The 13,845-nt window shown below is 39.5% G+C and overlaps 1 long non-coding RNA gene across 1 annotated transcript; it reads left to right on the plus strand.

Moving 5' to 3' along the window:
- The first annotated feature begins 4,627 nt into the window (after positions 1-4,627).
- On the plus strand, positions 4,628-10,594 carry LOC113959150. The gene is made up of 3 exons (XR_003531714.1): positions 4,628-5,923; positions 6,760-6,888; positions 9,339-10,594. It is a non-coding gene; the product is annotated as an uncharacterized LOC113959150 (long non-coding RNA).
- The last annotated feature ends 3,251 nt before the right edge of the window (positions 10,595-13,845 follow it).

The following is a 13,845-nucleotide window of genomic DNA, read 5'->3' on the forward strand; positions in this document are numbered from 1 at the left end:
GTTTTTAGTTAACTGCTTCCTGTGACTGACTGCACACACACACACAGAGGAGTCTGCTGCTATGTTTTTTATGGAAGTCACATTTCAGATTCCCAGTTTAACAAAAACACCCTGCATTGACAGGCTTGTAACAGAGCAAACACTGTTAGTTAAATCACATGCTTGCTTCCTTCCTGCTCTGTTGTTAAACCTTGTAACTCAAAATCCAGTCATCTCATTTCAGGCTTTTCTGAAAGTGAGGAGGGAGATGAGTATACTTTAATTTTGAAAAATGCTATTGCATAGAGCATTTTGTACTTTTCAGTGTTTGAAGACTTCTTTGCTAATGAAGTGCTGGAGAACTGAATGTAATATCTTGCTGTTTTGCTGTGCATCTTCCTCACTCTCCAGAAAGCTTTCATGTGAGGGGTACCACAGCATTGGAGGATACTGTCCTTCCATGTGGTCAAGTCTGAAAGGGACTATTAAAAATGTATTGTTATATTTTGATTCAATTATTGTGTGATAAAGTTAAACAGTGACTTCTGTTCATTGAGGTGCAGGAGGAAGTGAAAGAGATGGACTTTGTCTGGTACTGGAGAATACCTGCTGACCACAGATGGCACAGCTGGTTCCAATGTATTTACTGGAAGAGGGTTTGGTGTTTGATAAGTAGATAAGACGTTGTCTAACCACCTGGAAAGCCCCATGTAGCTTAAAATGATTACTTATTTACTCTGCCCACAAATAAACTCACTGTGTCCCTATAATAGAGAGATGACTGTGATAAATGTAACTATTTTCACTTTGTGGGATTTATAACTCTCATGGGAAATCATTGCTTTTTGTTCCTGCAGGCCTAGATAAGTTTTCTGCAAGTCTAGATAAGGTTAATAGAAAATGCTCCAGTTTAGTATTAGGGCCTCATATAATTGTGTCACTTTTCTGGCACCAGGTATAGTTTGGAAGTTCAAAAAATACTTTAAAACAATTAAAATTTCCTTTAAAATAGTTCTGGGTAAAATAATAATAATAAAAGTAAAAATTGTACTTAAGGACCCAAAAAGCAAGGCAGAAAGAGAAATAAAACTAGTGGACTTCCTGTGGATTTCAGAATTCCCTTCACACTCTTTAAATTGTCTCTTTTTCTTTTTTTTTTTTTTGAAAACATGTCTCAAGCCCAAAACCACACAATCAACAATTCTCCAGTCATCTTTTATAGTGAGGTGGCAGCCAGAGCAGGGTTAAGGTAGTTTAATGTTATCCCTTTCTAATTTAATGACTGTTTATTATCAAATACTCTGTTGTTTAAAACAGAGTCTCAGCTCCAGTCTATATTTTTCTCTCGGAGAGAGTTAACTTTTCAGGGTAAAATTAAGCTCCACTGATTGAGGGGGTTTTTTTGAGTACTTTATATTATAACAGGAAGGAGCAACCCCTGTTGTAATATAACTAAACCCCTCAAACCTCTGCCCTCTCAAAACTGCTAGCAGGTTAGAAAACTGACTCAAATGTTGGGTTTCACCCAGAAAGCTGACTCAGGTGGAATTGCTGTAGGTCAAAGCCTTTGCCAGGATGCCACCTGCATGAACAGTACCAATTAGATGTTAGATCTTGTGTGAATTACTCAACTTCTCATTTGCTGGTGTTAAAATGTAGGTGTTGAGATCGCTATCATTGATACCACTGGTGTGGAAGGTTTTTTGAATATGAAGGCTAGATCTGCAAAATTGAAGTTTACAGCAGCAAATTTTAGATTTTCAACAACCCAAACCCCTGGTTTTCAGAAAAACAGAAATCAAGTTTTTTAAAGCCTAAATTGAATAGTAAAAAAAAAAGTTTTCTCAAAACAGCCAGGAACATTTATTTGTTCCTTGACATTTATTTACATCTGGTCCTCTCCAAAGGATCTTGGAGACAGAGCTACCTAAATGTGAGCTGTACTCTGAGGTCTGAGGTGCATCAAACACATTCATTAATATGTCATTGTGGCTGTTTTATACAAATTTGCTTTGCCATCAAATGACTGTTTTTCAAATAGGTATACTGTAATACAAGGACAAAACACTGCCTATTTCTCAGAAGGTGCAAGGTCTGTAAAGACAAGCACCTCAGATAAGTTAAGCAAGACAATCTAAATGTCAATATTTAAACTCTAGAAAATGTATCTCCATCAAATACACCAGACTCCTTCAGAACATTGAATATGCCAGAGCAATATTGCTCTTTGAAGTGCACCTCTCAGTCTCTACTGTTGGTCAGGTTGGTTCATTGTTCAGAAATCTTTGAATATTCCATGAAGCAGAGGCTGAGATTCAACAGACCATTGCACAGGAAGGAGTGCACGGTCTATATAAACCTCAAATACTTATAATATTTTATGGAGATATATTTTCTAGAGTCTAAATATTGACATTTAGATTATCTTGCTTAACTTATAATAATATCTAATAAAATCTAATCACACATAGTTTTCTTTGCTATGTACATAGTTTTCTTTCTTGTCTCAATGGTTCCAGTAAGCCTTTCTGTCCTTCTGTGAATATTCTCTGTATGCTGTTTCTTTCTTGCACAGGTTACAAATGTGTTGTCTTTACACAACTTTTACTACTCCATAGTTATTATCAGAAGGAAAGGGAAGGATATTTAAACACACACTAAAAAATGCTGGGTTTTTTTTCCAAATGTCATTTGAACATATTGAAAAAATATGGCAATTTACTAAATTAACTATGAATTAATTAAAAACAATTTTTATTTGAATAAATTCTGGAACTTTAGTTTCAGAGTAGCATGTGTAAGTACATAAGCATGTGAAATTCTTCAGCCCTGACAGGACAAAATACCTTCTGGCTGAAGAAATGGTTCATTCAATTTTCAATTTTTTTCTCCATTCTTCTTATCAAGCATTTAACAACGTGCAGACCTAAATAAATGACATAGACAAACATCTGTCCTTAAATAGCAACAATTCCACCTGTTAATAAAATTGTTTTTCTTCCACTACACTGGGCCTTGAGTTCACAACGCAAGGGCTGGGCGAGCAGATGACAGCACATAGAAAGATCCCCATTTATTGAGACTGGGGATTACCATCTGATTTTCTCCTCCTGCTACAAATTGAGTCTTAATAGTAGCGGGGTGTGTGCGTGTGTGCTCAGAACACAGAAAGAACACAACATCATTTCTCTACCTGAGTAGATCTTGCAATGATTTTTAAATTAGTGTTTTAAAATACTCAGTCCCTTTTAGGACGATGTATTTGCCTCTTAATTGCTCTTGTTTTGCAAAGTTGCGTGAGAACAAGTTCTGTGTCTCAGGTCACACTCATCTGGATCTTATTTTCTAATGTTTCTGAGAAACAAATTAGTGAGTGCCTCCTTACTGAATGAATTAATGAGGATTCCCAGTTCATTATACATTTATTGAGGTAATAGCTATGTTTGCTTTGGGTTTCTTAGTGTGGGCAAGGCTCCCAAAAGTGATACTACTGATCTGAGGAGTTCTGTGTGCCATTACAGTGATGCTCCTGCCACTTCACTTGCTATTTGTTTTAGCTGCTTAGCAACTGTAACAGTGGTCCATCAGATTGCCGGTATCTCCGAAGGGTTTTGAAAACTCAGTAGTTTGTACCTGCTGGCCATGCCAGAAACACTTTAGTACCTGCTGGCCTTTCTAGGCCTTTAGAAATAAACAAAATGTTATCTTTCAGTTTCAAAAAGCTTAGCCTGTAGTGCACCTAGTCTATCTTCCAGAGGCATGTTTTGAATTTTAGCGTGTCAGCACAGTGCTATTCCTTTTATTTTAGCTCCTCTATAATCTCTAGAATCAGGTACTTTCTTACCTCTCTCACTCCTTCCCTCTCTTTCTTCCACTCAGCATGGTTTTATTTTTTCTGTCTCCTGGCCCTTAAAAGTATCAATTTCATTGGATTAATTCTTAAACTTTGTATACAATGATAGGTGCTCTTGAACAGACATATATAGATAAGCACACATACAGTGTGAATGTTAGTACATATTAATACAAACTTTTATGCAAGTGAAAACTGAGCATTTTTTATTTGCAGTTTTATTAGTCAAAAATACATTTACTGTACACGAGGACTTAGAATAAATCTTGCGATAGAGGCATAAGACAAAACAAAGAGGGTAACTTATGTTACTTATGTTTTAAATGTTACACGTTTAAAAGGAAAGCTCCCATCCACAGGGGTCAGTCATCCATTAGCCTCTACCCAGATCCCCCTCCTAGGAAGCATGCCCAAAGTGCTTTCTGATGGATCACAGTGCTGTTCTCTCTGCCTGCAGGGAAGCAGCTCCTCAGGCTTGGAGAATATTTTAATGAAACAGCTGAAGAGGGCAGGCAGAAAACACTTTCTACATTTCTTACTTCTCTAGAAGCCCTCTGCCACCTCCCTCCCCAGCCTCCCCGCAGCCGTGGGTTTGCATCCTGGAAGCAGGAGAAGAGAGTACAGCAAGGGCCTGTCCTGCTGCAGTGCATTTCACAGGAAAAGAAGAATGAGACAGACAACAATAATTGCAAAATATCCATGCTCTGAAATCAGGCAAACTGCCAGAGAGCTCTTATGCAAAAAAAAAAAAAAAAAAAAAAGAAAAAGAAAAAGAAAAAAAAAGCTAGAAATTCAGCTCTCCCATGTAAACAGCTTCCTTTCAAAGTCAGAGTCCGGAGCATACAGGCACACATTCATATAAAGCTAGTATTTTCTGCTGTTCCCCAGCAGTCTTTAGACATCAAGTATGTACCACCCATCCAGTGTCAGCATTGTTTCTGTCATAGTCTCCACCAAATAGTGCAATTGGGCACTGTGATAGATCTGTTTGTTTTGAGTAATTAATTAATCTTCCCACGTTCTTTCTTCCCATGCAGGAGGAAAGGAATTGTTATCAGAAGGTAGTGCCTGCCAGAACACAGGGCGCCCTCTGACAAGCAGGACCTCGGCCCCACCAAACATCCCCACGCCCTCAGAACAGAAAACTCAATGTTCTGTATTCTTAAGGCTTGGAACAAGCAAATATTTCATCACAAGCTGTACATTTCTAAATTGATCTGTCTTGCACAACATCACTATGCATTCAGGCAGTTCACTCTAATTACCACATTACAACATTTTGCATCTGCTTCTGTTAAGTCACTGAAGTTCCTAGTATGTTTTCTTGAGTTGTTTTATTTTTAAACAAATTGTTTCTGTGACTGGCTGTCAACAGCTGCACTGTTCATTTTACGCAGTTTGAATACACTAATTTTCTGCAGTGTGTCCTGATACTGCAGCTCAGCTTCAAACCTGAACCCACAGAATTCTTTTGATGGGCTGTTGATTAGGTTTGTGGGTCATCCCTAATTTCAGTTTTTCCCCCAGACTCATAGAATTTGCTCTTGAATAAAAAATAATACAATTTATGCTCTGACAGAAGTATAACAATGGTTAGCAGATCTTTTACAAGGTTTTCCCAGGGTGCCAAAAAGATCTCCAACCTCAGCCAGAAGCAGGCTGGTGCGTGTGGGTGAGATGTTTCACTCTTTGGAGTTAGCTGGTGTCACCCACTGCATCAAGGTGGGGGTTGGTCTTTTTTTCCAGGTAACAAACAGCAGGACAAGAGCAAATGACCTTAACTTGCACCAGGGAAGGTTTAAATGGGATATTGGAAAAAATTTCTTCACTGAAAGGGTTGTCAAGCACTGGAACAGGCTGCCCAGGGAAGTGGTGGAGTGACCATCCCTGGAGGTATTTACAAGATGTGCAGATGTGGCACTTAGGGACATGGTTTAGTGGTGGATTTGGCAATGCTGAGTTAATGGTTGGTTTCAGTGATCTTAGAGATCTTTTCCAACCTTAATGATTTTATTGTAGATTCCATCCCATTTGGAGTAAAATAATGAAAGTTCAAAGAAAACACAGAATAAAAGTACAATACTTTAAAAAGTAAGTTTATTTTTATAGTTCTAAATTAAATGCATTTTCTACGACATATTTCAATAATTTTTAAAAATAAGTCAGTATCCAATGGAAAAACTGTATAGTATATCTCTGAAGAAATATCTGTTGAAAACAATCTACCGCAAAGTTTCTGATGTTCATGTTCATAGATATCGTCCTGGTTTCTTTCTTTCTGTGGTTCATCAGTGCATGTTGTTAACTGTGAATTTGTTAAATTTAGTGGGTTCTTTCCTCTCTAGATTGTACCAATAGTAATTTCAGATGGCACTACATTGCCACAAGCTTGGGCAGACTGGCATTAATGGTGACATGCTGAGACTGGTTGAGGTGCTCAAATTGATGAGGACACCTGTATGGTCCTCCATTCTTCTATTGGTGTTTAAGAACATTCAAGTCACCAATTAAGCAATTAGATACATGTCAGTATTTGTTTAGTCTTATCTTCCTGAAAAAATACCTAGGCAGTATCAGTTTGGACAAAACTCAGAGATTAAATACTCCAAGTGAAAAAGTTGGAAATTTGTATATTTATTGTTCTGTGTGACAGTGTTATTGCTGACAGAAATAGCAGTTGTTCAGCAGCAGCCAGTATCGTTACTGTGCTCTAAGCAGTAAGGCATAAGCAAACCACCAGTGACGTGTATTGCATTTAATAATTTTCAGCTGCAAGCAGGACTCAGACACCTTGATTTTAAGGTTTAGCTTTGGTAAAGCATTATTTTGAGACTGCTAAACAGTAAAGTCATAAGTTGTCATATCGTGGTGGGATTCCACACTTTTCATGACTAGGTGGGTGACAAAGATTGCCCTGTCCCTGACAGGTGGTGTGTCCGGAAGGCTGCAATGGTGCGTGTCCCTCAGGCAGAGAGGGTTAAGCCATGGAGACTGCCACTTTAAACAAAGGCTTGATTCATGTCTTTTCTTCCTTGAAGGGAATGAGAGAAAGAAACGTAAGTAAAATACAGCAAAAGCTGTTGTGAAACAAGCCCGTTGCTGTTCTCTGAAAAACAAGTATGTGAGGATTCATTTTTAGAGGCACACTGAAGCAGCGGGACACCAGGGGGTGGCCGCAGCCACTCTTCCTCCGGGGGCTGTCACTGCCCTCCCAGTGCCAAGGACTAAAATTGTCCGGCTTCTTAGAAGAGGACGTGGTCCTGACTGTGTGCCACAAAAAATGTCTGCTGTGCAAAACCACAAGCTATTTCCCACTCCAAAGCAAAATCTTTAAGAGTAGCTGCTCTTGCAGTAATTGGTGGATGACTGCTGTGCAAAGAAGACTCCTTTCTGTCAGCATATCGAGGCTTGCAGGGTCTGAGGGGTGTCTGCAATCTCAGACAGGTGTTTGTCTGTAAAAATGAACATTTATTTCATGGTCAACTGAAAGGTCAGTTTTCATCCAACAATTAAAAAGTCAAAAAAGCAAACGCATCTATGGAAAACAGCTGATAATAAGTTTCTGTGGCTCTTAGCAGTGTTGACAAATTTTACCACAGACAATGAGTTTTTTGATTCTGGCAGCACTCCTTGACCATCAAGAAAGTAGCTATTACTGAAATTTTTGGCGTTGATTTATTAAGGGATTTTTATTTAGAATTTGGACATTCAGAAGCGTGGGACTGCACTTCTTGAAGCTGGAGGAATGGTAAGAAACTGCAGTGTAGTGCTCTTACCTGCCTACATGTTTGTCAATACATGCATCTTAGCATACAGCTCCAACAGTTTCTTGCAACTGCACCAAAATGTGCTTCTAAATGAAAGTCTGGAAGTAATAATTAAAAATTTCAAATAGCCCTAGGTAAGATCATGAAAAATAATTTGGAACATAGAGAGCTGTGGACTTTATGTTTCATTGTATATGCATATATATATATAGATATATATCATTGAAAGCTGCTAAATGAAATCACACTTCATTAGGCAAGTTCTGTAGGAACACAGAGGAATATATGCCTTCATATTTTGAAAAAATGTGTTTGTGATACTGCTACATCACAACTTTTAAAATTACTTTTATTCTGAAACACATAAACTTTAAATGAGACTTTTCAGAACAGGATTCAACCTTTTAAATCCAATTGCAACATGTTTTATTTGAATACGCATACTGAAACACAAAATGATGACAATAATTATTCCTGGAATGTATTAAAAAGTTGATCCGTACGCATAAATTGAATTATGGCTCTGGCAAAGGTGCAATATAAGCAAACAGACATAGTATAAACACTTAATACTCCTCTAGCATCTACTGCCAAGGTCCTCTAATGATTTTAAATCAGTTCAGACTGTTGCTGTTAGATAGCCTGCCTGTACTCGATTACATATGCACAAAAATAAGATTAAAGAAAATGTCAAGAGGACAAAAGGGATTTCTTGAAAAAGTTAGTGAGGAAGGGCCAGGAGCAAACTTAGTGAAGATGGCACCAGCTGCAGTTTCAAGGACTGACTGTTCAAATTCCTTGAGCAACACAGAGAAACCAGAGGGGAACCCAGCTGCCAAGAAGTCTAAAGGCATTTCAACAGCACATTTGTGAGGAGTAATTTTGCAAAGACTTATAAACTGACCACACTGGGCAGGTTTTCCTGGGATTAGCAAAAGACATGGTCTTGCCATGAAAACTACTGCTCTGCCAGACCTGATGTTCTGCTACAAAGCATAGTTTTCCTCATGGAATAGATGTTATAATGTTCCTTGGATATTAATGTTGTTAAATAACAACAATAACCACAAGGAAACAGCTCTCCAACATGGAAAGTTTCAATATTTGCACAGAACAAAGCTAGCTGCAGTGGAAATCAAGGTGTTAGAATGGCAGGGATGAAGCAACCCAGTAGTAGTAGTCAGTGTTGTGTCCTCCACCCACTGCAGGGACATATGAGTGTGTATGTTTTGTTGCTATGCCAGCTACAAATCAGCGCTGAAAACTCACTGCTCATCTACAACTGTGTGCTTCTAGTAAGTAAAAACAACTAAAAAAACTAATGGAAAGGTCTGTCATAAAGTGGGGTCACTGCTTTGACCCAGATGAATGCTGTGGGGGTGGATGCATTCAAGACTGGGAGACACATCCATCTTGCAGTAATAAGGAACCACCAAAGCCAGTGAGAATGGCCTGGACTGTCAAAGCCTCCTTGCGTCTGTCAAACAAATTGTGCCATTTAAATGAATGTTGATCTTGTTGCAGGACTCAATGACTTGATCAAAAAAAGGGAAATTCCCCCAGACACTAAATAACATGATGGTCAGTTTGTGAAGAACGAGGCAAATGACCTAATACAACTTTTTACCTTCAGTCTGTATGAGGTTTACTAAGAATGGTGGCAGAAAATGTAGGATGCACTGTGATGTTCCTGACCTGAGGAAGAGGCTTCAGTTACATTTTGTCCTATGTCTCTGCAGTCTTTCTCTCTAGGATGTCCTCCATAAACCATGTCCAGAGTGCCAACTGCATGAAGAAGCAGAGGGATCCTTGGAAACCATATACAGATGGACGGAACCAATGACGAAGAAAGAGAGAGAAAGGACAGACAGCCTGTAGGTGATGGAGCATGTGTTCTAAAAATCTAGACTGCCTTAAGCTAAAGCAAACAAAGCAAACTGGGGAAAGTTACAATGGTTTAGATTTTCTAAGTACAGTGATTTTTATTTTATTTTGAAACAATTTTCCCTTAAGGAATGTCCTTTCATTTTAATTTGCAAAAGGCTGACAACTCATCCTATGAAAACTGTTCCCTTTTGCTGGAAAGAATTAATCTTTTTTTTTTTTTTTTGGCTAATCCAAAACATTATTTTCCCCTCTCATATTCATCACCCACCTTTCAGTATAACTTCCTCACCATTTCAGTCCAGTACTTGATGGGTATTTAGAATAAAATTTCTCCAATGGACAGGTTTTCTCATATTTATTCTCTTATTATTTTTGCCAAATAACCTGATCTGATCTGACATAGCAGTTTGTGCTTTGAGAATATAACTTTCTCAAGTGCTCAGATAACATGAAATGGAAATGGTGTCTAACTCAAGCTGCTCAGTGCCAAAACACAGTGGTGGAGGGAGAATAGGCAACTCATAGAGACCAATCCCCTTGTGCTAGTAAGCTGTAGATGTTCAGTTTAAAGTCTTGGTAGAGCATGCACTCCAAGCAGCTCAAAAAGCTTCCCCAGGCCATCAAGAAAACCTGGAGGTCTGTGGTAAAAGACCCAGCAACTTCCTGTGTTATTTGATGAGAACAGGAGAGAGTGAGGGCACCCTGACCAGGACAGTTGAGTCCCTGTCGGGCAGAGCAAGAGGCAGAGACTGCGAAGCGCAGAAAGAGAAGATTTGGTTCAGACTTAGGTAAAATGCTTTGTACCAATAAAGACAATTCAGCCCTGCTACAGATTACTGGGGAGTGAGGATCCCATTCAGTAAACTCCTTAAGAATATCTGTCAAAATGGTATGGTTGCTTCATCTGGAATTGGATGTTCTTCCATGGTCCTGTCCAGATTCTTCTCTGCATTTTTTCTATAGTTCACAAAACATTATTAGCTTTTTTTTCCTCTCCTGCTATGATTTGTCTACAGTACTTCTGAAACAATTTTCCGCTATTTCCTCTGAAAAAGCATTCCCTGAATGTTAAAACTCTAAGCCTCTAACTGGAGAAAAAAAAACAACAGCTGGAATATCTCCTGAGATTGCATCCACAGGAACAGGAAACCCTCAGAAGCTACAGGGGCCATGGGCATCTCCTGAAACTATGGCTTTCGAAGAGTTTAGCTGGATCATGCCTTCACACCTCATCTCTGTAACCATCTCAAATTAGCCTGGGGGCCACTTAATCCATTTCTGGGAGCACATCTGTCCTAGCCATGCTCAAACCTGTCCCACTGTCTACAAACAGATTCTCCAAAATCTTGCATTAATTAGCAATTCTCATAAAGGTGGAAACTTTCTGTGATGCTTGATCCAGGAGTGTGTGTTCGCTGATGGATGTAAGGCCAATGTATGGGGGCCCGTGAGTGCCAATGGCACAGAAGGGACTCCAAGAGGGTGTAGACATCCACATGGTGCTGGAGGTTGGTGCAGGCAGAGCACAGACATCAGCTGCAGCCCGGAGAGAGGCATTACAGTGTTTTGCTCTTCTGACACTAGCAAACTGAATCACTGAGGTAAAGTTTGAGATCCATTTGTGTATTTTGGTGGGAACAGGAAGAGGAGCAAGTAAATAAGACTGGATGTGTTATGGCTAGCTGTCTTTCGTCCTGTTTGATCACTTGAAAAGACAGATGACTGCTTACTTTAGGCTATTAGGCATGTTTGTTACACATAAAGATTCATGGGCTTTGTTATGCTTTTTTTTTTTAAACTTGCTAGAATTATACTGAGTATTAATTAATGGGGAGTGAAAAAAGGGTAAGTATCAAAGCACTAGTTCTCTACACCATGCTAATATAATGCTTCCTTATATTAAATGAAAACACAAACTCACAAAAGAGAAACGTAGATAAATAAAGTGATAATCAATGACAGATTTAAATATAGATACACGCATAAAGAAATAAAATCCCACAACTTTATTATAATTTATTGCCAAAGCAAAAATATTACCAGAGGAGTAGTTTTTCATAGGAGGCAAAAATACTGTGAAGCTGTAACAATATATCATCAACCTTTACACCTTGTTCAGAAGAGGAAAATTTTATTAGATTACAAAAGGCCAAGTAATTATATTCCGTTAATAACTAGAAATGCAGAAAACAACAACTCACTGTGGGCAAATCCTGAGAACTGACTCATCTCAGAACTTGTTCAGAGAAACGATCTAAACTAATTTATTCACAGAAGGTTCATATTGAACATCACACTCAGTAACTAGCAAAATACATTTTTAAATTATGATCACTTATGGCATAGAAAAAGGAAACAGCTGAAAAAAAAAAAGAGGTCATTTTGCACTTAAATATCTTTTGTGTATCTCTCTGTCAGGACCTTTCAGCAAGGGGCAACTTGGTGGGGCAACTGATCCCAGCAGGCATGCAGTCTTCGGGAAATTAGACCAGATGTGTGGAAAGTCCCATCTTAGTGCATCATAGTAGTTACAAATAGGCAAGAACAATTGCTTGTAGGATCCTGGGAGTGCTCTTTGGGTTTCCTGCTATAAACAAGAGGCGGTTAAAGACAAGCCATCTTTAAGCTTTTGTGATGAACTGAAGCACTGAACTGGTTGCTCAGAAGGCTGCAAGAGTTCTCTGGCAGAGGCTGTCGAGATTTGTCTAAACTATGTAACCTGAAAAAGAGCTGTGGAAGCACAGGTTCAGCAGAGCTCCCGAAACCTTATGGGAGGACACTTCGCCCAAAAATGTCAAGGAGAGCAAACATTTTAAGGTCAAAAAAGGGTGTAAACCAAGGTCTTCTATGCTCTTGCTTAATGCTCTGCTCTGTTTATTGACAGGAGAAGGGAGTTGGCTAAAAGGTGGTGGAAATTCCTTTTGTTCTTCTCATTGAGTTTCTGAAAGACCAAATACTTATTCTCTGGACTTTCAGAGGGAAAACCTTCATGTTCTTCTTGAGAAGCAAGGTACACTGGAAATGGGAGCCTTCCTACAACTGAGACATTAGTGTTTAATTCACTCTGGAAAGGGACTGAGGCTTACATGACTCTGAACTTTATTCTGACACCCGTGCCCCTGCAGGATCCCTTAGGTCCTGCTGCCCACCAGAGCCAACAGAACCTTTGATTCACAAATCCTGTGGGACCAAAAGTCAGTGATTCAGTGTTTAGTACTGCAGCATCCAAGGCCTTCACCCTGCAAATTGAGATTGTATCTGATCTTCTTCCACCTACTGCTTTCCTGCAGTGGGTGGGATGGCTCACAAGATCATATCTGAATGGCCCTGTGCAGAGCATGGATTTATGCCATGGAGAGAGAAATATAGAGTGTTAGGAGAACATGTAGGAGAAATATAGAGTGTTAAAAGTTATTTGTCTCAAGCTTCTCTTTTTGCCTTTTCTTACCTGCCTGCTTTAATTTTCAAAATCTAAGGGACCTGCAAATACAAAGACATCCCAGCCCCAGAGGCGGGGGATGTGTGTGAGGTGTGCCTGTACTGTGCAACACTTACAGGCATGAATTCACCCACTTTCTCTTGATTCTGTGGGGGCACATCCAGGCTGCTGACCAGGCGTTGGGGCTGACAAGGCTCATGAGCATGAGCTGCCCCCACCTGCATGAGAAGCAGAGCTGTGCTCAAGTTGCTTTCCTACAAAGCTGCCTGGTGAGACAAGGCATGTTGATGACCAAGACATGCTCACTGCTGTAGGCTTTGGCTTCCTCAACTTGGGAAATACAGGAAAGTCAAGGGAGGAGGGAGTTACTTCACCGCAATGCCTGCAAAGACAGTGATTTGTTTATTTATTCTTCTGTGATCACCCTAGGCAGATGACTAAGGCAGATCTGCAGACTGATGACCTAGAAAGAGTAGAGATAAATTTCATATGTAGGGAAAAGAAAAAATAAGTTAAAAGCCATATACAGACTGTTCCTTTCCCAAGTTCAGTGGTTTACATCAGCCCAAGCCCTGGCCAACACCAGGAATATAGCACAGAGACTTGCTCAGAGGCTTTCTTTTTTCTACCTCTTCCTCCTCTCAGGGTGAGGTAATTGAGGTTATCTACACCTGTGACTTCTGAAATTAGCAGTGCATAAGCTCATTACAGCTCTGGGTCTCTCAGGTGGGAGTGCTAGGGTGGCCTGTTTTTTTTTTTCTTGCTGAAGTTCAAGCTACTGAGATGGAAGTTGCTGGTTTTACTGCACCTTTTCTTTCCCTCAGGTAAGACATTTGTCTTTGCAGTGGTGTGGAAACAATGGAAGTGTCAACTGTAGTAAGTCTTCTCTGGTAGCTAAGGCTGCTGAGATCCTGCTGGGG

The sequence above is a fragment of the Corapipo altera genome, unplaced genomic scaffold, assembly GCF_003945725.1.
Source record: "Corapipo altera isolate COAL_440 unplaced genomic scaffold, ASM394572v1 1, whole genome shotgun sequence".
In the NCBI taxonomy this organism is placed as follows: Eukaryota; Metazoa; Chordata; class Aves; order Passeriformes; family Pipridae; genus Corapipo; species Corapipo altera.